The 25575-nt window shown below is 41.2% G+C and overlaps 1 protein-coding gene across 5 annotated transcripts in view; it reads left to right on the plus strand.

The window, feature by feature from the left end:
* Positions 1–25575, plus strand: part of TENM1 (teneurin transmembrane protein 1) — a 1495391-nt gene that overhangs the window by 223019 nt on the left and 1246797 nt on the right. The window lies entirely within an intron of this gene.

The raw sequence follows: 25575 nt of genomic DNA on the forward strand, positions 1-25575 counted from the left end.
GGAGTTCCGAAATCGATTTAAGGAGGCGGTAAAATCGATATTAATGACGACGTCATGTGAACGGATACAGCGTTAAATCGGTATATCGGCCATTAAACCGATTTAAAGTCGCAGTGTAGACCTGGCCTCAGACTGGCCCTTTTCCATCTAGGAATGCTGAACCGTAACCCCATCACAGTGGCTGGGAATTAGCCAGACATAGAGGTTCCCCTAGTGTGGAGATGTAGGAACTGCTATCTGGCCCTGCATTAGCTATTGATTAGCACACCTCAGAGGGCTCCTCAGGTAGCCAGTGGAAGCCAGATTTGGCAGCTGGTTTGGGCTAGGAATCTGGGCTAGAATGTGTTTAGGGTGATTGATACAGAAGTGGCAGCAGCTTCTCTTTCAAGAAAGTTAGATTTCAGAAATGTAATTCTAAAAATGGCACATCCTTACTCAGCAGATCGGCTTTTAGAGTATTCTTAAGACTTATCTGCTTGCTTTATTAATAAAACCAAGTTTTATTAGCATTTTATTGATGTAGAACCCATGCGGCTATGAATGAGCAAGCTAGATTGTATTCTGCCTTGTGTATTATCAGATCAGTTCCAATTATTGAGTAATCTTTGTTACTGGTGGTGATAAGGAAGGCAAAGGAAACGCAGCTTGTGTTTTTAGCACCCAAGTTGATTTTGCAGTGTTAGCAGTTATAAATATCTTATTTTGACTTGTAAAGTGAGCAAATTTTATGCAAAAGTTAATTAAAGTGAATGAATGTGGAACCCAGAAATGTCGTTTTTACAGTCATTTTTTGTGTATAACTACACTTTTTAAGAGGACAGTGTCACCTTAGCTTCCTCAAGGTACGATAAAAATAAGTGAATTAAAAGAAGAATGTGAGATTTCACCTATTTGTCAATTTTCCCTCAAGAGTTGGTAGTTCCACCACACCACACATTCCACGACTCTCAGCTGGGGAGCGGGAGAAAGAAAATTAAAATAGAGGGACAAAAGTTGGAAAAAAAGTTTGAGCAAAGACATGCACCATTTACCAATACAATCATTGCCAACTTTTGATTGAAAAACAATATCTGAACTAGGGCCGTTGATTAATCTCAGTTAACTCACATGATTAACTCAAAAAATGAATTATGATTTAAAAAAATCATTACTTGCAGTTCTAATTGCACTGTTAAACAATAGACTACCAATTGAAATGTATGAAATATTTTGGGTGTTTTTCTACATTTTCATATACATTGTATATTTATTGTGATTGAAATCAAAGTGTATTATTTTTTCTTACAAATATTAGCACTTTAAAAATGATTTAAAAATAGTATTTTTCAATTCACCTCATACAAATACTGTAGTGCAATCTCTTTGTTGTGAAAGTGCAATTTACACATGTAGATTTTTTTTATTCCATAACTGCACTCAAAAACAAAACAATGTAAAATTTCAGAGCCTACAAGTCCACTCAATCAAACTTCTTGTTCAGCCAATCGCTAACACAAACAAGTTTGTTTACATTAGAGGAGATAATACTGCCCTCTTATTATTTACAACGTCACCAGAAAGTGAAAACAGGCATTTGCATTGCACTTTTGTAGCTGGCATTTCAGGGTATTTACATGCCAGATATGATAAAGAATCGTATGGCCCTTCATGCTTCGGCCACTATTCCAGAGGGCATGTTTTAAAAAAAAAAAATGGGGGGGGTAATTAAATTCTGAATCTGAAGTGCCTTCCAAAAGCTGAGAGAGATGATATGTGTAGCATGCTTTCTGATGTCTTAAAAGAGCAACACTCTGATGCGGAAACTACAGGACCCAAACCACCAAAAAAGAAAACCAGCCTTTTCCTGGTGGGATTTGACTCAGATGGTGAAAATAAACATGCATTGGTTTGCACTGCTTTGGATTGTTATTGAGCAGAAGCCATCATCAACATGGATGCATGTTCACTGAGATGGTGGTTGAAGCATGAAGGGACATATGAATGTTTAGCACATCTAGCACATAAATATCTTGCGATGCCGGCTACAACAGTGTGATGCGAACACCTGTTCTCACTTTCAGGTGACATTGTAAACAAGAAGTGGGCAACACTATCTCCTGCAAATATAAACAGACTTGTTTGTCTTAGTGATGGGCTGAATAAGAAGTAGGACTGAGTGGACTTGCAAGCTCTAAAATGTTACATTGTCTTATTTTTGAATGCAGTTTTTTTTGTACATAATTCTACATTTGTAAGTTCAACTTTCATGCTAAAGAGATTGCACTACATTACTTGCATTAGGTGAATTGAAAAATACTATTTCTTCTGTTTTTTTACAAAGCAAATACTTGTAATAAAAATAAATATGTGAGTACTGTACACTTATTCTGTTTTGTAACTGAAATTAATATATTTGAAAATGTAGAAAACATCAAATATTTAAATAAGTGGTATTCTATTATTATTTAAGTGTAATTAATCACAATTAGTTTTCCTAATCACTTGACAGCCCTAATCTGAACCCATTCATTCCATTCCTCTTTCTGATGGCATGTATTAATTTGTAAATAATGAACAAATCTGGCACTGCAGTAATAATTAGAATTATCTGGATAAAAGAGAGGTCCAGATCATTTTAATTGATCACATCAGTACAGTGTGAGAAGTAATAATAATGCACATCACTGTAAGTAGCCGAGCTACTGGCAAATGATTGAGTGTGAGTGGGACTAGGATTCTCCTTAGGGATCCCATCTATAACTATTTCAGAAATAAAGTGATTGGGACAGACAAAGCAACTAAGCCAGTTTCTCCGTTAAATTTATTAAGCTATGGTTAGGCAGAGACTATAAAAGAATAATCTCAGCATGGCTAATCTTAAGTGTTGCTAAAGTCCCTTTGTTGTTTCATTGATATAAATGTTTTATAGATGTAGTAATTGACAAGACAGTGGATATAATCAACATACATTGAGGAGAAGCCAAAAACTGTATGAAAGAGAATAATGTAATAATAGAACAAATCTAAAAACATGACAAACACAGCTTAGCTTTTCCTGCCAGACACAGTTTTGAACTCTGAGATTATATTCTCTATATTCTCTAAATTTGCTTCTGAATCCTCCCATACAGTTTGTTCAGGGTAGAGCAGAGAGACCGATAATAAGTCATGTTATCTAGCTCCTTTGTTGTGTGTGTTCCTGTGCACTATCAACAAGTGATAGCACACACGCTGGCCAGTCTGTGAAGCAGGAATTCAGGTTTGGATCACCTTGGGTCTGCCAACTGATGTGCCAAGATTACTTCTGCCCCTGCTTTCCCTGCCAGCTTGGGACTCCAGCATCCTCTCTTGTTGAGCCAGACACACCAGTCTGCTCCAACACAGACCCAGGGGCTGAACCACGTGCCCCAAAGCTGCAGACTTAACTGAAAGCAACTTAAGAAGTGTTCCTGTCTTTAACACTCAGATGCTCAACTCCCAATGGGGTCTAACCCCCAAATAAATCCGTTTTACCTTGTATAAAGCTTATACAGAGTAAACTCATAAATTGGTTGCCCTCTATAACACTGATAGATATGCACAGCTGTTTGCCCCCCACCCCCAGGTATTAATACATACTCTGGGTTAATTAATAAGTAAAAAGTGATTTTATTAAATACAGAAGGTAGTATTTAAGTGGTTCCAAGTAGTGACACACAGAACAAATTACCAAGCAAAATAAAATAGAATATGCAACTCTATGTCTAATACAATAAGCAAACTGAATACAGATAAAATCTCACCCTCTGAGATGTTTCAATAAGTTTCTTTCACAGACTGGACACCTTCCTAGTCTGGGCACAGTCATTTCTCCTGGTACAGCCCTTGTTCCAGCTCAGGTGGTAGGTAGGATATTCCTCATGATGGCGTCCCAATTTGTTCTGTTTCACCCACTTATAAATCTTTTGCATAATGCGAGAATCCTTTGTCCCTCCTGGTTCCCACCCCCTCCTTCTCAATGGAAAAACACCAGGTTAAAGATGGATTCCAGTTCAGGTGACATAATCACATGTCATTGTAAGACTTCATTACCCACTTGCCAGCACACACATATACAAGAAGACTTACAAGTAAAACAGAGCCATTGACAGTCAATTGTCAAGGTTAATGGGAGCTGTTAAGATTCCAAACCACCATTAATGGCCCACATTTTGCATAACTACAATAGGACCTCAGAGTTATATTTCATATTTCTAGTTTCAGATACAAGAATGATACATTTATACAAATAGGATGATCATACTCAGTAGATTATAAGCTTTCTAATGATTGTTTACAAGAGACCTTTTGCATGAAGCATATTTTAATTACATTATATTCACACTCATCAGCATACTTTCATAAAATCATATAGAATGCAACGTCACACAGATCAATTGGCATGTGCTGCAAATGTTACAAAGCATTTGGAAGAGAGATGTAGTTGGTGGAGGATGGGAAAAAGAGAAATATGTCAATGGCTTTTGTTGTGGTTTCAGTTAGCTTAAAAAACATTGTTTTCCCCACTTAAATTCCATCTGTTGCAAAGCTGCCTTCAGTATCTTCTACCAAACCACCCACCCATATGCTCAGCCAGGATTTTAATGATGCCGGTAGTAATGACAACCTTTTTGCTGCTGTTCCACAGAAAGCACTGAAGTGAAGTTCTTTAGGCATCTGTATCAAGATCAAGATTTTGCAACTTGAACCTTATATTTGAGGTTTGTTATGAACCAAAAAACTTGCAAAAATTGAGGGGGAGGAAACCCACAATAGCCAGGTTTTCTTCAGTGACTTCTGGAGAAGTCCTTTTTTCATCATCTTAGATTGCTTTTGTAGTTCCTTCCATGACCGCATTGTCTTTAATGCTGTCCAGCAAAGCCTAGTGCTCAAACTTATTTGGTGTCTGTTAGCACACCCAATATATGGTATGTATAGGGATGCTCCCAAGGGTCCACCTTGCCTGCCTTTGCCTCATAAGGAAAAGACATTTAGGAGACATAATTTTAATTCTTTAAAGATGTATAACATAAATAAGACTTTTACTAAATGTATTTCCTTGTTTCCTAGACTTTTCCTTTAAGTTGTGCTAGTATTTTATGCTGTCCTTTTATGCCATCTTTAAAAGCTTTCAATTATTTTCCCCTGTAAAGTTTTTCTTACTAATTTTTCAGATCCTGCTTGCCTGGTAACTCATGCATTTGTTATCCCAATCTTTTCTTCTTGACTACTGTGATGGGCTAGGCTTGCTTGTTGCTACTAGAAGCTGTCTCTCCAGGTTCTCCCTGGCATGTTGTAGTGATCTCTGCACCTTTTCAGAGACTGCTTTGTGGAGTGGGGAACAGGGTGCGAAGACACTTTGATTTCTGCCATAACATCAGTGCTGCTCCTCTAATGGTGCTTTAGAAGATTGCAGGTTTCTTCTTCTATGGTAGCAAGTACAAACCTGAGCAGCCACTTGATGTACAGTCTGGCTCCAATGCTGCAAAGATTTATGTATGTGAATAGTCCCCATTGAAGACAGTGGGACTGCTCATGTGTAAAGTTAAGCATGTGTCTTAGTCTTCACAGGATCTACTCTCCCTATCTCATCATTAATTCTAATGATTCTATGGTTGACCTAGTAAATACATCCTATATGTCAATGTTTGTACTGTAATAAATCCGTGGTCACCTTGGGCTTTACAACTGGAAAATAATGGGCAAATACTTTATAACAAGTAATGTGTCTGGGGAATTTTGTTTCTTTCTGTTTAAGACATTTTCCCACCAATTCTTTGTTGAATAATTTCAGTGAATATGTCTTCATCTCTTTCTGGATCACAAATAATGGTGGTGAGTATTCGGTAGTTTCAAATTTGGGTTCTTTTGATTGGATACACAGGTCATATGATATGCTTCTGTTCTTTAATTAGATGGGAGTAGGGATAGTCTTAAAATTATGTATCCAGTGTGAATACACTTACATATTCCGTATCTGAAACTATCAATAAAATACCTTGCTTCAGTGAACATTCTAGCCAATAAACTGATTTCCCAGAAATAGCTGCAGAAAACAAATGAAAAACTAGACAGCTATGTTGGGGCACACTGTGGCCAGCTGGGAGTTCATGGCAACAGCAGGGACATAATGTAATTCAGATCCTCCGCTCCCAAAGCCCACACCCCTAGCATTTGAGATAAACTCCATACTATTTCAGCAGTATAGCATCTATGTCATGCAGTTTAGTTGGTGCTGAGTCTCTTCAAAACAGCTCAATGGTGTGCATACATACTGACCAATCCATGACAGTATAACGCAGTCTAATAAAAGGGCAATATCAATGGAGTTGGGGCAGGAAAGAAACACATTTTACTGCTTTCTTTGAACAAAGTCATGGTTTCCATCTATTGTTTTCCAGTCTTAGAGGCAAATAATCAATTTAAAACCACAGTTTCTGAATATATTTTACCTCCTATAAGTGCTATCTAGCATTAATGTAAGTGAGGGTGATTAGAAGGAGTGGGCAGGAATACTTAATTTTGTTCAGTTAGCTGAACAGTTGTACTTTGTATATTAACAGATTTTTGTATATAGTCATCTCACTGTTGCATTACACTGAGTTTCCCGTGGGTGTGTGGTTCTTTCACACAGAAACAGGGAAAAGAAAACATTTCAACAGTTAGCAAAATGTGACTGTGAAACTGGCAAGAGGGCCCCAGGGAAAGTGTACTACCTGAAATATCTCTAAGCTTTTTTTTTGTTTTTAATTGACTAGGTTTCAAGTTGATGGTGTCTCTTTAAGCCTGCTGCTGTTTCTTTAGAGTAGACATGGCCTTATATACAATGTGTGTGTATGTCCAGTTAGTGAGTAGGAGGAAGAAGGTAGTCTGACAAAAAAAAAAAAAAAGGCAATTGATTTGTAACACGGTACACTTCATATGGAAGTGGTAAGTTAAAGTAGCATTTCTCCTGCAGAAAGCAGATATTCACTTGTATTCCTTCACATTTGTATTAGACAGTATTTTATCATTTAGAAGTGCCATGTTGTTTCACTGAATAATGCAACACAGTCTGACCCACTTGAATGTTGAAACACTGATTCACCTGTCAACATTTTAGAGCAAATTGAAATATTTGTTCTTGTCTTCAAGTAGAACTACAAAACAAGAGCAGATGTTTACAGACATGGATAACCTTCAATGGACTATGATTCCCTTTCAGCATATATTCTATCTATCTAGTTTAATATAATCTATCATATATCTAACTAAAGTGTATCAAGTCTCTTATCTGTCCCATACAAATATTAGTATGTTGTGTGTGACATTAGCATAGTAGTTAATACTTCCTATATATTGTTGTTCTTGAGTCCACAGGTGCATGTGATACATTCTAGTACAATACCCAAATATTAGATAGATGTATCTATTGAAACTTGTCCCTGTAATATGAACTAAAAGGAATAAAGAGTTCAGCTGGTGAGCTGCAGGGCACATCGTCAAATACTCTATAAAGGAAAACAACATGTCCAAGCATCTTTTATATACATCTCTTTTCAGGCTAACTAATTTCTCCATTGAGAGAACTCCCCGAACTTTTATTAGCCATCTGTTTGTAGTACGTGTGTACTGGTCTTTCCGTTCCACAGCCATTAATGCTCTGGCAGCAAGGCGAAGTTGAAACCATGGCTTGGTTCCTGAAGAATCTGCTTGTTACATATGGTTCTCCCTGCTAAAACACAGACTAGCTGGTTGAGCAACCTTAAGAGGAGTATTTTTAGCAGGCTGCTCCAGTAATTAGGTGTGCAGACACATTAACAGCAGCAGAAAATGTACTCAATTGCCTGCGTTATTTGCTGGCTGGAGCACTAACTATATTTATAAATTTTCAAATTATGGTACTGGCTACAACTCGTTGCTAGTAAACAGCCATGATCTCTTTATTTCCATAGAAGATGAAATGCTGTTTTGTATTGTTATTTATATTGATTTTAGATTAAGGGCTGTAATAATTAACACAATATTGTTTCATATTGCTGTGTTGAATCATGAGACACAGTTATGATCTGGACAATTTGTGTATATTTGTAGCAAGAGATATTAGTTACCCTGACGCTTGAATAGAGCATGTGACTAATCATATTTAAAGGGCCTGAGTGTGCTTGGCCACTATATGGGTAGTGGATGGGCACAAGGAGCCCATTGCACAAGGCCAGGCAGAATTGCTATCTCTGCACTATCCTGCACCATGCTAGTGACCCTGGTGTCAGTTCCATAACAAAGGGTGGGCTGCAGCCGTGTGCACCAATTAGTGGAGCTGAGTGGCTACAGAAGCAAGTGTACCATGCACCTTCCTAAAAGGTGGTACAGCCAGGCATATTTCCCACTGTATAAAGGGAGCTCTGGGACCCATTGTGCCTTCTTTATTGTTATTATAATTATTTATTATTTGTATTTCCATAGCATCTGGGACCCCTAGTCATGGATCAGGGCCCCATTGTTCTAGGCGCTGTGCAAACACAGAACAGAAAGATGATCCGTGCCCCAAGGGGCATGCAATCTAAGTATGACACAAGAGAGAAAAGATGGATGCAAGACAGACAGGAGTAAAAGGAAACAATGAGACAGTATTGTCAGCATGACCAGCTGTGGTCTCTGCAGGCTGTTGTTGTCAAGTTTTATATAGGAATCACAGCACTATTGAGGAATACCTGAGGTAGTTTTGTAAATGTATATGAAGAGTCCCTCTCAAGCCTGCGGGGCAGCATGAGAGAAAGCACAAAATTGTTTGCTTGAAAGCTGAACAAGTGAGCAGTGGAGCCATGGCATCCAATCAGAGTTGAGCTTCAACAGCACAATAGCAAATGGTAGAAGATATCTAGGGTGTACATTGAGTATGTAGGGCTTGAAAATGAATACAGGCAGCTCATGGTTGACACATAATGGCTCTTGGAGCTGCAATTTCTACCTTTACACCCTTCCCAGTGTGATGCAGCCCTACGCAGGGCTAGGGTAGATAAGCACAATCCACACCCTCAATACTCCCATCTTTACTTTCTACTCTTGTTTGAGTTAAGAGCTTACCCAGCAAGACAGAAGCTATTCCCTTAATGCTGGGGGAAGTAGGAAATATCACAATGCTCAAAAGTGTCCTTCCTGACAGATTTCCACTTCAGTTTTACAGGCCCACATATTTGAGCTGCCGTTCAGAGAAGCAGTTGGATTTTTCAGCACGTATTCAGATTGAGTCATTGTGCTTTTGAGGTTTGCCCATCACTTGTTCCAACTACTTACCATCATGCTAATTATTACCCATCTAAAATCTTCCGTAGCTGAGATAACTGTGCTGTCATCTTTCTCTTTCTCTCTCACACACTGACATTTAGACCACTTATATTTCTACAACTTTAAGGTAGTTAAACTGTAGTATCAAGTGTGTGTTCTGAATTATCTGTCAGAATTAATGGGTTGGTTTACCCACAAGTGAGTCATTTTTCAGTATGCAGAATCTAAGGAGGAAGGGCATATTTTAGTACCTACACACCAATCTAGGCATAATATTATATTGATGTGCAGTACAGCTTCCTTAATAAGATCATTGTGGGAGTAGCTTGCATGTGGTAGGTGAGTAAATATGCAGATGATATTTGCATTTGACAGCAGCCATCACACTGATTCATACCACACTTGTGCTGTAAATTTTTTTTCGGGGGCAGCAAACGCAAAAGTAGCATCTTGTATGCTCTTAATCAGGATACGGGATAAAGAAATGCCATGGTCCAATCATCACACTTCTTCTCTGACTCCTTGGCGGTTTCTTTATAATGCTAACTCTTGGAGCTAGAGTTCCCTAGTCTTTGTGCAATGGGAATACAGAGATTGCACTAGTCCCAGGCAAAAGGAGGAAGGACTTGATTCTTGATCTAAAATTTGAACCAAATCTAAATCAAACCTCCTTTGATGTCAGAAAAACTTGGGTGAACTTTTGAAATACTTTCTCCGCCCCCCCGGTCTGCTATTCTGGGTTCCAATCAGAAGGGAATGTGCCAAAGCATCACGAAAGAGGCTGATCTTGTGATAGTTAATTTTCTGGTCCATGAAGTCCTGGAAATACCATAAGATCCTATTCTTGTGAGAATTCTAACTCAATTATGAAAACTTGTGACATTCACATAAGCATCCAGACTTTGTGATATATATTCAACCCTAACTTCTTGGGGTTCTAGTCTCATCTACCTATATTACTCTTTCTCCTAATGCTCTTGTATCCATAGTATCTTTTAGGTAGGACTGATGAGATCTGTTTTTTAAGTAATTGTGTGAATGATCAGCCAGCCTCAGAGGAAAAATTCATCAATCTGCCCCTTTGAAAAGAGTTTGCTTTATGACTAGATGGAAATTGCTTGCTGTGGATGGAAACACATGCTGTTTGGCCTATCGGCTTCCTTTCTTGGCATAAGCAGCATGGCTGAGATTTGAATGATTTTTCCATGATGAGTTTGGGGATTTTATATATAGAAAAAGCATACAAGAAAAATCAAAATCCTGCAATTCCATTATAAGACTAATTCAGTATAGAATCTCTGTTTTTTGCACATAATGGATTTATAATAGAGTCATTCAAATATAGTTGCCAAATTCACACTGAAGACATTTTCTCCATGGCTTCTGGTATTTCTTAGGAATCCCATAGGATACTTTGTTTCTCTGAAACTCAGCACTAGAATAATAAGAATACATATATATATTTGTAAATAGACTGCTTATTTGTCCCTAATTGAATAAAACTACAAAGAAAAGTGGGTTAAAATAGAAAGTATGGCCTTCTGAAACTGTTGAAGGGAGTGTCATAGTTTCAGGGTAACTGCACCTGTGTCCACCTCCCACCCCCAGTGTCCAGTCAAGTCTCAGGTCTCCTGCCATCATCCGAGACCCTTGTCCTACTCCCTTCTGACTGGGAGTTTTAAGGCTGCACAGCTCCCTGCATTACACTGCGATATCCCCAGCAAGCCTAATGGCCAGTGCCTGTGCATTTCTTTTTGCCTCCAAAGGCTATGAACAGTGTATTGCCAGCAATTACAAGTTACTACGCAGCTCATAAGCAAGCACATTCATTCTTAAGATAAAAGCATTATAGAAAAAAAGACAAAAAACAATAGAAGTCCCTATACACTTGCTAAAAACTTACCAGAGGTCACCCATCAGTCTTACAGGGCCCTAGTTAACCGAAGTCTTTCTATCCCTTATTCCAGAGTTGGGGCCCACAGTGGACAGAAGGTCCTATCCATTTGCTGAATTAAAGGCCCTGAGGTAGTTTAAACACAGCCTGTTTTTTCCAAAAAGCTGTTTCTTTCTCTGTTGGTCTCAAGAAACCTGTTTGACCCAATATATGTAAGCCTGACCAGGGAGTGGTACCTCTCTGGAGATGTTTATAACCTAGGTGATTCACCTGAGTCACTGCCTGCTGGTTTTGGTCCCTGGAGGAGTTGTGGTAGCCTTCCCTATGGAGTTGCATACAATCCCTGGCTTACAGTAATTTATAAACTTAATACAATATTATAATCCAAAATATTGTGTGGGATTGCAGTATCTGTCATGTACATGGAAGATAAAACACGCCCAATAATTCCCCTAATACACTGTCAATAAAATCACCCTTCAACCACCTAACAAAAATGAAAACAGAAGTGTCTTGAGCTTCAGTTGGGAGGACACCACATGATGGAGAGAGCAATCAGACACCTTCAGTGGAAATGATCCTATTTTTCTTCTGATTATAATTTATAGCACAAGGCAGCCAGTAATTTCAGTTTTGCTGTATCATTGGCCTCAGTAATACATAAGGCAACTGACTACCCCTTACATTCTTATATTCTTCAGGGCATAAACTTTGATTAACTTTACATGGCCAGGATTTCACCTGAAAGCTGTAATCACTAATACTACTCCATATTACTACCATTACCAATATGTATTCAAAGTTGTATGGTCAATGTGCATCTAATGAAGATAGTGAGATGAAGGAATGATCTTCAGAGCTTTCAAAAAATGATCACAGGGGGACTCTGAAACAGAAATTAGTGAAGGGAACTGACCTCTATGGGCACTCCACAAACACCACACATGAAACTCCTAGATAGGAGAATTTCTTCCATTTTTCTTTACATTTTTGTGAAGTATGTGTATATCAGCCCCAACCTGGCTCCCTGTGTGTGTGTGTATGTGTACATGTGAAGCAGTCAAAATACCCTGAAGTTTGTGGATTTATTTGAGTAATTACCATAGTACCAGTAGACTGATTTTCAGATGCATTGAATATTAGCTTCAGTGGGAGATGCAGGTGCTCAGCACCCCTGAAAATCAAACTACAGATTTTTAGAATGATTATATGCTTGCCTTCCTATTCGATCTTCACTGTCTTTCTGTAATATCTTCCTCCTGCCCTGTAAATGAAAAGCTGCTGATGTGATAAGTTAGTGAAGATGGACAACATTTCTTTGGCTTATGATCAGGTTTCTGTCTGAGGGCTAATAGGATCAAGAAGATGGTCGTGCCTAGAAACACATCAGCAGCTATCCCAGCTGAGATTACTGAAGTTGTACTCTTTCGTGTCTATGGGCTGTGAATGGAAATTTTCAGGAGAGCTGACACTAATCTATATATCATTTTCACTTTTATTCTCTCAGCCCGTGGTATTTGCAGAGGGAACATCTCTAATTCCTAGGCATGCTTAGGGAAGAAAGTAGAAATATCCTCAGGTAATGCCAGACAGGATTCTTTTTAAAAAATATATTTGGAAGATAAGGAGCACATGGCAGTCTGGCCTTAAACAATGTTAATTATTTATTTGTGTTGTCTTTTTTTTCTTTTAAATAAATACTCAGGGACTCAAAAAAATGTCAACACCTTGAAAAGACACCAGTACAGATTTCCCATTCCATCTAAACTATGTGCACAGCAAGAGGGAAGGGTGTATGTACAAGGTGGTGTCACAGGATGTGACTACACTGTAGTGCCCCTGCTAGCTGAATGTGGTACTTCAGGCATTCCGTGCCTCAGTTTCCTCCTCCCTGGGGTTTTCTGTCTCTCCTGGAATCACGTGGCTTAGTCCTCAAGATAGGTCTCAGAGTTCAAGTCCCTTTTGCTGTAACAAGACCAAACAACAGTCCCACATAAACAAAACATTCTTCTTGACTTCAGGGTTTTGCCAAAGTCCACCCTCTGACCATGTTCCCCATCCCTTCTGGGTTACCTGTCAGTCAGTCTGTCTTTCCTTAAATACGATCCACAGGCCTCCTCCTAGAGGTAGGAAATTCAGGCAGGTATCACTACTCTATTTAAGCCAGGATTCCCCAGCTCTCCTCCTTGCAGCTGCATTCTAATTTAAGTGTAGGCTCTTAGCTCACCTCTCCGTTAGCTGGCCCCTTTCTCCTTCCTGTTAGTCCTCAGGCTCAGAGTTCAGCAGACCAGCTGATGGAGTCTGCCCTAGGGAGGAGGCAGGCAACATTTTTGCTGGTCCCCTTCTCCTAGCTCATCTCCAGCTGGCAGGGCTGCCCGGAGGGGAGGGGGCAAGTGGGGCAGTTTGACCCAGATCCCAGCCCCACAGGGCCCCCTACGAGAATATAGTATTCTATAGTATTGCAACTATTTTTTATGGAATGGGCTCCCAAAATTGCTTTGCTTCAGGCACCTCCCTGCATTCTTGGACTTGCCAAATACTCACATCAGTTAGAGCAATCACGAGACTGCTCTGTCTTATATTTGAATGCCATTCCCTTCAAGGGACCTGGCTGGCAGTCAAGAATACCTGGAGCACAGCAGTTCTCTGGCCATAGCCCTAACATGCCCACTCCACCAGGGCCTGCTGGTGTAGGAGAAGTATAGAGGAGAAATGTAGGGCCATTCTTCCAGCTCTGCACTAACCAGAGAACCCTCTAGAGCTGGGATTATTTCTCAGGGCCCTTTACACTGGCTTTGCAGACCGTTTTACATATGGGAACAGAACGTGTAATTGGGCTCACCCTCTTAAAGATGAATAAGCATGAATAAATGATTCCAGATAGCATTGTGTCAGCTGGACTGTGTAGGACCTTTTTCAGTTTCCTAAATAAATAAATGCATTGAATGTTACCAAGGCCTTTTGGCTGCAGAGTAGGTTCCAACTCCCACTCTCCAGATTGTGCTATCTCATACGAGTACCCGGCAGGCCCAAGAATGCACTGAGGTGCTAAGGTGGTGTAAAGCCACCTGCGACGGAGTAATCTGCCTAGTAGTCAGCCCTCACCCCTTGATGACTCTAACCAGGGGCTCTCAATCTTTCCAGACTACTGTACCCCTTTCAGGAGTCTGGTTTGTCTTGCGTACCTCCAAGTTTGACCTCACTTAAAAATTGCTTGCTTACAAAACCAGGCATAAAAATACAGAAGTGTCACAGCACACTATTGCTGACCAATTGCTTACTTTCTCATTTTTACCATGTAGTTATAAAACAAATCAATTGGAATATAAGTATTGTACTTACATTTCAGTGTATAGTATATAGAGCAGTAGAAACAAGCCATTGTCTGTATGAAAGTGTTAGTTTGTACCGACTTTACTAGAACTTTTTATGTAGCCTGTTTATAAAACTAGGCAAATACCTAGATAAGTCGATGTACCCTTGGAAGACCTCTGCGTATCCCCAGGGTTACACATATCCCAGGTGAAGAAACAGTGACATAAACTATCAAAATACAGTATGCTTCACACTGGACAATAATCGTGCAGCAGAGTGTCAACAAATATTGCGTGGCAAAGGCCACAGAACTTTGTTGCCATGGCAATCCAATCCCTACTCACAAAAAAGGAAGGTAAACATATGGTAGAAATAGTGTGCTACTCCAACAGCATTTCCAGGATCACAACTCTCTTTAAAAACAAAACAAAACTTAAATCAAATACACTTACATTTTCATTTTTAATGGATAAAAAGAGTAAAATTTCACACTCTTGGCATCAGCTTCGATTATTTCCAGCACCATGGAATGGAGACGCATGGGCTGGGGTATGGCTGAAGAGAGGGGATAGCTCGGACCAGTCTTTTGTTTTTGTCCAAACTGATTTGAACCTTTTTACCCAAGGTTTGGGTACAATTGCTCAGCTATTTATACAGGCAACAATTTAGACTTGCACATGATTCAAAATAATTAGGACTTGGATTGCTCATGCTTAAACATATGAAGTGTGAGAAATGTACAAGAAATTAAAGGTGGGGAACACTTTAATATTTAGAAACTTACATGAATGAGAGCAGTGAGTGAGACTGGGATGTGTCTGTATATATTCTGGGTCTGAAAGATCAACATATTATACCTATGATATTCCATCCTCACCATACTCGCTATTGACAACAGGTCATAAGACGTTCACTTATTTTGGAAGTGTGTGTTTAAAAACTTGGAGATTCTGGGTGGATGAAAGACGGTGTGGAGTCCGTTTACAATTATTTTTCCTTAAAATCCATCACAGGACTGTACAGTAGAAGGATATTGCCCTGGTACCGCAGACCTCACTCAGTGCAGAATAGCAGCATTGTTGAAGCAGTTGTAGAATTAGAGCTTTTCAAATCGCTCATAAGAAAACTCCTAACCGCAGGGAATTTGACTAGTTTGGGTACAAAGTAAAAACTCAGATTTGATACGTTGGTAAAATCTTCATGAATCATTCAAGAAACCTAGCCCACGAGAAATTCGCTTTTACATGGTTTCCACATAAACCCAACCTTTCCATATGAGTTTTATTTTGAGATTTTGGGGTCATTCTAACTTGTGTGAGTGTGCACTCTCACACTGAATCAGAAGAATGTATCCTCAGAAGGGATGGTCAAAATTTTTCCATTAAAACTTTTTTGACCCAAAAATAGGTTTTGACTAAATAAGGGGAAAGTGTCCACTGTCTGCAGAAAATTTCTGCTTTTCATAAAAGCCCAAAAAACAGAGAACAGAAACGTTTTCAGTTTTTACCTGAAAACCTTTTGATTTATGAGTTCTCAATTTTTTGCTGAAAAGTAGAATTTTCCACAGGGAGTCAAAAAAACAAAATATTTTATGGCTACTTCTGTTTCTCAGAAACTCCTGGAGAACAAGGCCACTGAGCTTCACAGATCTAGTACCTCTAGTGCTTTTCATACATCCAGAGGATTCCTTCATGTACAGGAGTGGCTTGACTTGAGGTAGAACCATGGCTGGACTTACTTAAAATGAGATAGCAGGGTTCTCTTGAGAGAGTTGGGCTTGAATGGCACTATTGTCTTTTTCACTTTTGCTTGAGCGTGTTTGCTACTGGAAAGAACTGATAGTTTCAATGGGATGTTAACCTCAAGGAGAGCAAAGCTGTTCTATGGGAATGCCAGAATATTGCAAATCATTTTGTTTATGGGATTTTGTCTTGTGAACTTGAAGTTAAGCGGCATCTTTTGATTTCAAGCATTATGTTAATTTGGGTTGAGATGATGAGGGGGTAACATCTTGCTAGTTTTGTAAGACATGTCACTGTCCTTGGCGTGTGTGTGGTTTACATTCTCACTTGAGTAGTTAGTCCTCGGGCTCAGAGTTCAGCAGACAAGCTGATGGAGTCTGCCCTAGGGAGGAGGCAGGCAGCATTTTTGCTGGTCCCCTTCTCCTAGCTCATCTCCAGCTGGCAAGGCTGCCCGCTTATTAGCCAAGGGCTATTTTCAGTCTTTCTCTCTCCCCTTCTCTCTGATACGCCTGCATTCCCAAACAGATGCCAATCTGCTCCTGCTGTTTCTAAGCTTTCATCCCAGTGTGTTCTCTAATGTTTCATCATTCCTAATTTGTATGTTTGAGATTAGACTCAACTAAAAAAGATCATTAGTACAATATGATAAAGATGATAATAAAATAGAAGTATTAAATTTGTGGGGTATTATACCTAAATTACTTGTGTTAAAACCATTGCCATTGCAAACTGATTTAATATTCCTACTTTGTGGCAGTTTTTTTTTTAATAAAGCAAGAAATGTGTAGTTTATTTGCAAAAAAAAGCATTATGTTGCATATTTTATAACTTTGATATTCTAAAATTGGTATCATAGTTGCAACATTTTATTTAAACTGATACAGACATTTCCATTATAAATTGAAAGCACTTTATAGTTCTGCCAGTAAAAAAGGTTCTTCTTTGAGTGCTTGCTCATGTCAATTCCAATTATGTGTGCGCGCGCTGCGTTCACGATCATTGGAAAATTTTTACCATAGCAACACCCGATGGGTCGGCTGTGGAGTCCCCTGGAATGGCACCTTTATGGTGCTAGATATATACCCCAGCTGACCCGGCGCCCCCTCAGTTCCTTCTCAGCGCCTGTGATGATTGTTGGAACTGTGGAGTGTGGCATTGCTGATCTCCACTTCCGTAGCGTTTTCTTTCCCGTACTTGTATAGGTGTTGTTATAATTAGTGTAGCATACTCGTAGTTATAGTGTATATAGGATTAGATAGTAGGCTGGAAGGGGTTTTCTCCCCTCCTACCTGCCTGCCGCTTGGGCTAATGCCCAAGGCTCCGGGGTTTAAACCTTGCTCAGCCTGCTCCAAGCCTATGCAATCTGGAGACCCCTATGACTCCTGTTTGAAGTGCCTAGACGTTTCCTTTGCTTTGTGGTCAACCAAAAACCACTATCAGTTCACAGTCCTTCCTTTCAGGCTTTCCGTGGCCCCCAGAGTATTCACAAAATGTATGACAGTTGTGGCAGCCTCCCTTCGTCGGCAGCAGATACAAGTATTTTCTGTATCTCAACGATTGGCTTATCGGGGCTGCACCAGGGAACAAGTTACCATAGCCATGTTTTGTCAGCTGGGCCTTCTGCTCAATGTCGAAAAGTCGACTCTGGAGACAATCCAGAGAATAGAGTTCATCAGGGCAGTCCTAGACTCCAGACTGGCCAGAGCTCCCCTTCCGGAGTCCTGCTTCCAATCGCTGGCAAACCTCATTCACAGTCTTCAAAGTTTCCCAACCTCAATGATGAAAATGTACCTGAGCCTTCTAGGGCACATGGCCTCCTGCACATAAGTGACCAGGCATGCCAGACTGCAGCTCTGCCCACTCCAGGTCTGGCTATCCTCAGTATATCACCCAGGTCAGGACAGCTTGAATATAGTGGTTACCACTCCAGAAACGGTCCTAACATCTCTCTGCTGGTGGTTGGTCCCCGGGACAGTATGCCAAGAGGTCCCATTTCATGCCCCTCAGCCATCCTTGTCCCTGGTCACAGATGCTTCGTCCCTAGGATGGGGCGCCCACCTGGGAGACCTCCAAACAGAGGGTCTGTGGACTGCATCCAAGTTATCCCTACACATCAGTGTATGAGAACTAATGGCAGTAAACCTGGCATGTCAGGCATTCCGGGAGCATCTACGCAGTTGTTGTGTGGCAATCCTCACAAACAACACCGCGGCCATGTTCTACGTTGACAAGAAAGGGAGAGCCCAATCGTCCCCCCTCTGTCGAGAGGCCATTTGCCTGTGGAAGTTTTGTATAGCCCACTCTATCCATCTGGTAGCGTTCTTTCTCCCAGGAGTTCAGAACACACTGGCAGATGGCCTCAGTAGGTCCTTCCAGACCCATGAGTGGTCAGTTCATCCAGATGTCATCCACTCCATCTTCCTGAGGTGGGGGTTTCCCCAGGTAGACCTGTTCGCCTCACACACCAATTGGAAGTGCCAGACATTTTGCTCGCTTCAAGGGAGGTCCTTGGGGTCACAGTCAGACACCTTCCTGATCCCGTGGAAGGACCAGCTCTTCTACACTTTCTCTCCATTCCCTTTAGTCCACAAGGTTCTGCTCAAGGCACGCAGAGACACAGCACATCTGATTCTGTTCACCCCAGCATGGCCCAGACAACACTGGTACACCACACTACTGGAACTATGGGTAGACACTCCGATTCCACTACCCGCTCTGGTCAGACCTGATCTCACAAGACCACAGTCACCTTTGTCACTCTGACCTGCAATCCCTCCATCTCACAGCATGGATGCTGCATGGCTAACACAGTCGGAGCTACTCTGCTCACACACAGTACAGCAAGTTCTGCTAGGTAGCAGGAAACCCTCCACTTGAGCAATGTATCTCACTAAATGGAAATATTTTTCCTGCTGGTGCGCTCAACACGACACACCACCTTTGCAGGCTCCGGTGCCTCTCATCCTGGACTATCTCCTCTCCCTAAAACAGAAGGGCCTGGTGATATCATCAGTTAGCGTGCACCTGGCAGCCATTTCAGCTTTCCACCAAGGAGACCTTGGTCATTCTGTCTTCTCCAACATGACAGTTGGTAGGTTTCTTAAAGGACTGGACTGTCTCTACCCGCAGGTGCGACAACCAGTCCCGATGTGGGACCTTAACCTGGTCCTCTCCAGACTCACGGGGCCCCCATTCAAGCCAATGGCCACCTACTCACTTCTCTGCCTCTCTTGGAAGACAGCCTTTCTCATAGCCATCACTTCAGCGAGACACGTATCCGAGATCAGAGCCCTTACATAGGAGCCACCATACACAGTCTTCCATAAGGACAAGGTGCGGCTTCACCCTCACCCTACCTTTCTCCTCAAGGTAGTATCATCCTTTCATGTCAATCAAGACATTTTCCTCCCAGTTTTCTTTCTGAAGCCGCACGCTTCATGATGGGAGCAACAGCTGTGCTCCCTTAATGTTTGTAGGGCATTCTACATTGAGCGTACAAAACTGTTCAGGAGGACAACTCAACTATATATCATTGTGGCTGACTGGATGAAAGGCCTCCTGGTCTCGCAGTGTATCTCGTCTTGGATCACGTCCTGCATCCGTGCTTGTTACGACCTGGTCGGTGTCCCAACCACTCAACTGACCGCCCATTCCACAAGGACCCAAGCTTCTTCAGCTGCTTTCCTGGCAAAGGTGCCAATTCAAGAAATTTGTAGAGCTGCCACCTAGTCATCAGTTCATACTTTCACCTCCCATTATGCCAGGGGTCAGCAACCTCTGGCATGCGGCTCACCAGGGTAAGCACCCTGGTGGGCCGGGCCAGTTTGTTTACCTGCAGCGTTGGCCTGTTTGGCCGATCATGGCTGCCACTGGCCGCGGTTCACCGTCCCAGGCCAATGGGGGTGGTGGGAAGCCATGGCCAGAACATCCCTTGGCCTGTAGTGCTTCCCGCCGCCCCCATTGGCCTGGGACGGCAAACCACAGCCAATGGGAGTCACGATCAGCCGAACCTGCTGATGTGGCAGGTAAACAAACTGGCCCAGCCTGCCAGGGTGCTTACTGTGGCACGGTGCATGCCAGAGGTTGCCGACCTCTGCACTATGCAGTAGTCCAGCAGTCCAGAGATGATGCTGCATTTGGTTCAGCAGTGCGGCACTCAGCAATATCTCACTCCAACCCCACCGCCTAGATAAGGCTTGGGAGTCACCTAATTGGAATTGATAAGAGCAAGCACTCAAAGAAGAAAAGATGGTTACTCACCTTTGTAACTGTTGTTCTTTGAGATGTGTTGCTCATATCCATTCCAAACCTGCCCTCCTTCCCCTCTGTCGGAGTAGCCAGCAAGAAGGAACTGAAGGGCTGTTGGGTCGGCAGGGGTATATATTCGGTGCCATAATGGCGCCACTGCAGGGGGTGACCCAGCCGACCCACCAAGTGTTGCTAGTGTAAAAATTCTCCGACGATCGTGCACACAGTGCACACACACCTAATTGGAATGGATATGAGCAACGCATCTTGAAGAACAACAGTTACAAAGGTGAGTAACCGTCTTTTTTTGCTCTAGGAGGGAATTCTATTCCAAAATTTCCAAAAAAAACATTTTTTTGAGAGCTGCAACTGAGATTTTTCAAATACATAATTCAAAAGCTCGATATTTTGGGAGCTATTTTAAAAACCGAACAATTTTCAAAACTAGTATTGGCAAGTACAGCAATCAATTCATAATTTAAACTACTTTGCTTGCCTTTTAAAAATAATTTCTTTTTCTATAAACACCATCTTTTTCATCCAGAATATCTAACAACTAAACTAAGCTATCACATGGAAAAATGCATCCTCAGGTGAGGTTCTCTGTCCTATCATCCTTGAGGAGGAAAGAACAATGTTATTATAGGTCCTCTCCACCTTTAAAAAAAAAAATGGTGAACAGATGGCATATACTTCCAGTTAAAGTGGAGAGCTCAAGTAGTAAAAACCAGCTGACTGTGAATTTGAACCTACAATGCCCCATTTGTGAATGGACTAGTTTAGTTGCTATTGTGTTTGCCTGCAGAGAGAGCTTACAGAATGCTTTATTTTATAGATCTAAACAAATTAAGGCCCTGATCTTCCATTTATAAATATTGGCACAGTGGTCTACCCATATGGATCATAATGCAGGACTCGGGCAAAATGAAGGATATTAGACTACCGTTCCAATCGTATGGATGAACATGTTGGGTGAACATGTTTTTCCTCCCAGATTAGCTGTGTTATACTTGCATGGGAATGTTTTTATCCAATACCAACACAAAATATAAAATTATCTTTTCTACAAAAGTTTTACGTAGTTTAACCCATATGGAAAAATAATGCCAGAGTTCTTAGCAAGCAGCTGCAGACATGAGGCTCATACTCTGTGTCTGCTCTTTCATGTTGTGTGTAAAATTCTAATTAATCCAATGATCCTAAAATTCTCTTCAGAATTGCAAAGCATGTACCACACCCAGCATTAGCCTCTGGGTATGCTGTTGTTTCAAATCCATTACCAAATCTGATAATAGGGCTGATGATATTATTGCAGAATTGAACTTCATCAGTTTGCATTTCAAAAGAACTCAGCTAAAGGTCTGATAAAAATTGTAAAATATCTAGAGAGCAGTTTAATGAGAATAGTCCAACTATGTGGTTAAATAGAACAATGAAATGGCTGGAGGACTGAAAGGTCAATTGTAAGGAGAAATTATTAGCTCCAGTGGCTGTTCTGTCTCCTGTAGTTTGTTCCCCAGATCAAATTAACATATAGACTATATGTGACCTGTACTAAACTGCACTGAAAGCTAAAACCAAATTTTCTCCTAGAGGGGTTTGTCTTCAAATGATGATTTGGACATTTCATGAGGCATTGCCAGCTGCCCTGATCAGTTCTCAGCAGATGAGGGAATGTTTCTCAGTTTGGAGGAAGTGTTTATGGGAGATGATGCTTCAAAAACAGTATTTTCTTCTGTGAGAAAATCCTAGCGTGGTTGAGCGGACATTATCCTGGTCCTATGCTCTGAACAACCACATACCCCAGGCCTCCTGCAGTAGAGGAAGAAGAGCTTTTCTTTTCCAGGGATTGATAGAAAGGCCTTTGCTCTCCCCTTTTCCTCTACCTTTGATTCCTCTCCACTTATGCTAGCAGAGGAGAGATTTATGTCCCTTTTTCGTCTGATTTTTGGCATTAATATGGAAATGGCCCTTCTTTTCATGTATGGTAGAAATATCCACATATTGTGAAAGTGTAGAAATCAGAAAGATATTTAATATAGAGGACCCATGCCAAGTGGCTTTCGAATGGCTGGAGACAGCCACTGGAAAATTCCCTTTTCATGGCTGAACTCTCCACCCACAGAAAGTGGCCTCCTGCCACCTCAACCCTGGCTTAAAGGGAGAGAGGGACTGTGTAAGGGACATGGGAGGGAGCATGGAGGAGCAGAGATCCATTACACTTGATCTGGACCTTACATCAGTCATGGAAGTGAGAGTGGGCTGTGCACTTGTCTAGCTTCCAGCAGAGTGACTGAAGTTCAGGGAGGTGTAACTGGATCTCAGTGCCCTCCCTATCACCATCATCTCCACTCTGTCTGAGTAGAGCTCGGATGGATGGCAGCATTGAGCCTAGTATGTTTAACTGGGAAAAAACCTGATACCTGACCCAAAGTTTCTATTGTTATCGGCACTTATGAAAGTGGCTCCAAGGATCATGAGAGATTCAGTCTGCTCTGACTGACTGGGCAGAGAGGAGGAAGCAGGTGGGGAGGATGATATCTCAATTAATCATTGTTTAATGGCAGGAAGACAAGTATCATTTGGCAAGACAAGTGCAAAATATTTTTGTCTTTTCGTCCCCATATTTGTTGGATTGACAGGAACTGAGTATGGGGAAAAGCCAACCCATGTTCTGTTTTATTCCAGCAGTCACTAGCAGAACACATATCACAACTGACACCCTTTACTGGAAGTTCCCTGTTCTTTTGAATGAGAAGCAAGTTGAAAATCCAAGTGAAACGTGCACAATTTGAGTAGTTTTTGATTTCTCATTAGAAGCTAGTTTTCTCTGTTGATCACTGTTTGTGCAATATGTGACTTGATTCAGTGAATATGTTATGTTGTTTACTTTTCAAAAGTGATGAATTTTTTTTTGGAAATACAGTATATTTGGAAAATTTACCTTTGGGCTTTTTCCTAGTTCCTTATGTATGCCTGTATATAGGTGAAGAATAAAAATCTTCTGCATGCTTGGAAGCAGTGCCAGATTTAAGACAATCATTCTTTGCAACATTTTGCAGATGTCCTGAGCTACCTGTTTTTCACTAGCATTCAAACAGTTTCTAAGAGCAGTAGGAAAAATATACCAGTACTTTTCAGATGTCTGTGGAAGAGAAAACTGCCATCCCAATGAGAGTAGCATGGTAGGCCATTTTTTATTTCACAATCAGAAAGAATTCACAGAGTAGCAGGATCTAACTCATAATTCACAAACAAGCAGAATGTGTTCAGCTAACTATCTTTAATGACGGCTGAATAGTCCAAATAAATAGCCTATGTATGATAGGGTGCATGTGACCGTGCCTCTGGCCAATGGGGAACTGAACTAAGGCCATGAACGTGATATTCTGTTGCTTGAGCCAAAGGTCTCTAGATCTAGGGGTCAGCAGTGGAGGAGATTCAGAAACATTATTATATGATCAGGTAGAGAGTAGGGAAAAAGACACCTTCAGCCAGTGTGTTACTTGCAGACATAATTCATAGATCTATGTAGATTGCCTGTATTGTGTATGTATATCTGACTCAATGAGGCTAGCTGCCTCTGACTCCTTTCTAGTCTCTGTGTACAAACCCTCAAGTGCTTGTCCTCTTGCCATTACATGTCACAGAGTAGAATATCATGATTCGTCCTCTCTTAGACCAGCACCTGGCTCTGGTACCATGCGCATACCAACTGTGTATAACTCTGCTGTTCCAAACTCAGTTTCAGGCACCTGCATTTCCTTGTTTTGGAAGCCAGTGGCACTGATATTTGCCAACAGCCTTTTAAAATCAAATTTAGCATGTCACAGTTGCAGGGGTAGCTGCACCTCTGCCCCGTTCTGGTCTCTCTGAGCGTACCCTGTCAGGCCTTGTGTGTTTCTCTCTCCTAGAATGGAATTCCATGATTCTCACACCGTTAGACTAGGCCCAGGGATACAATATCTAGTGTATTGACAATTTTTACCTGGCAGGTCTGATTGGGTTTGGGCACCTGTGGTTCTTCCCTTCTGAACTATATGACTAGTGATGCATATAGTGACCAAGAAGTCTTCTAAAAATGAAATGATTTTTTATTTTAGCAGTAGGAAAAGGTTTTAGAGGAAAAAAGGACTTTAAAATAATCTGTACACATGTCGTAATGTACTATCATCCCATAATGGTGACAACCTAGGGAGGCTTATCACCTTCAGACGCCTGTGGGTGCCTGAGTGTGTCTTCTAGTCTTGTTCTCTCTGACACCCTTTTTAAGAGAGCTGGTGTCCATTTATCAACCACACCCTGCCTTTTGCTTTCTTGGGTTCTTTACCAAATGGGTCATGCTTCCCCCACCATTCAAAGTGGTTTGGTGGCTGCCCAGGAGACTAAGTGCTGTAGTGTAGGTGTAGCCTGAGTGTTGTGCATGATTGACAGGATTTGGAAAAGATGAGAGTTACTACCCACTTCACAGTGACTAAGCCATGTGTGTGTCAGTTCAATCCATTTTCTTTGTAAATTTTCGCTGATGTTCCTTTCTATTCAACGTACCTCATTTTAGTTGATTAATTTCTTACTTATCAGTGGTATGGACTCAGTACAGTTACTGAACTAAATGAAAACAGTTTGACATTTTGTAGCATAGGAGGACCAGACGTCCCATTTTTAAAGTGACAGTCTCATATGAAAGCCCTCCTGCAGGTGTCCCGACTTTTTCTTAAAAACTGGAAAATTGCCCAGTATTTTGTTTCCCCCCATCAGTACTGGTGGGTCCTGCTGTTGGCTGGATCCCTGCTTGCTATTCGCCCTCCCCTGTAATGGCCAACAATAGGGGTGGGTGTGCAAGGCTGGTGTCGGGGCAAAGCTGCAGCGCACAGGGCCAGCTGCTTCCCCTGCTGGTCCATCAGAGCTGGGAATTGTACCCAGAACTTTTGACTCTTGGTCCAGTCCTACAATTGCAAAACCATCCTTAATCTATAACATTTCTGAAGAGTGACTTTTATCATTCTTTTAATTTTACATACGTGTTAACGGCTCAAGTTAAAATCTACTTGCTGAGGTATTCCCGAACAAAGATTTCTGAAGCGAGGTTGTATGTATAATCTATTACTTTGT

Source organism: Chelonoidis abingdonii, chromosome 8 (genome assembly GCF_003597395.2).
Source record: "Chelonoidis abingdonii isolate Lonesome George chromosome 8, CheloAbing_2.0, whole genome shotgun sequence".
Taxonomy (NCBI): domain Eukaryota; kingdom Metazoa; phylum Chordata; order Testudines; family Testudinidae; genus Chelonoidis; species Chelonoidis abingdonii.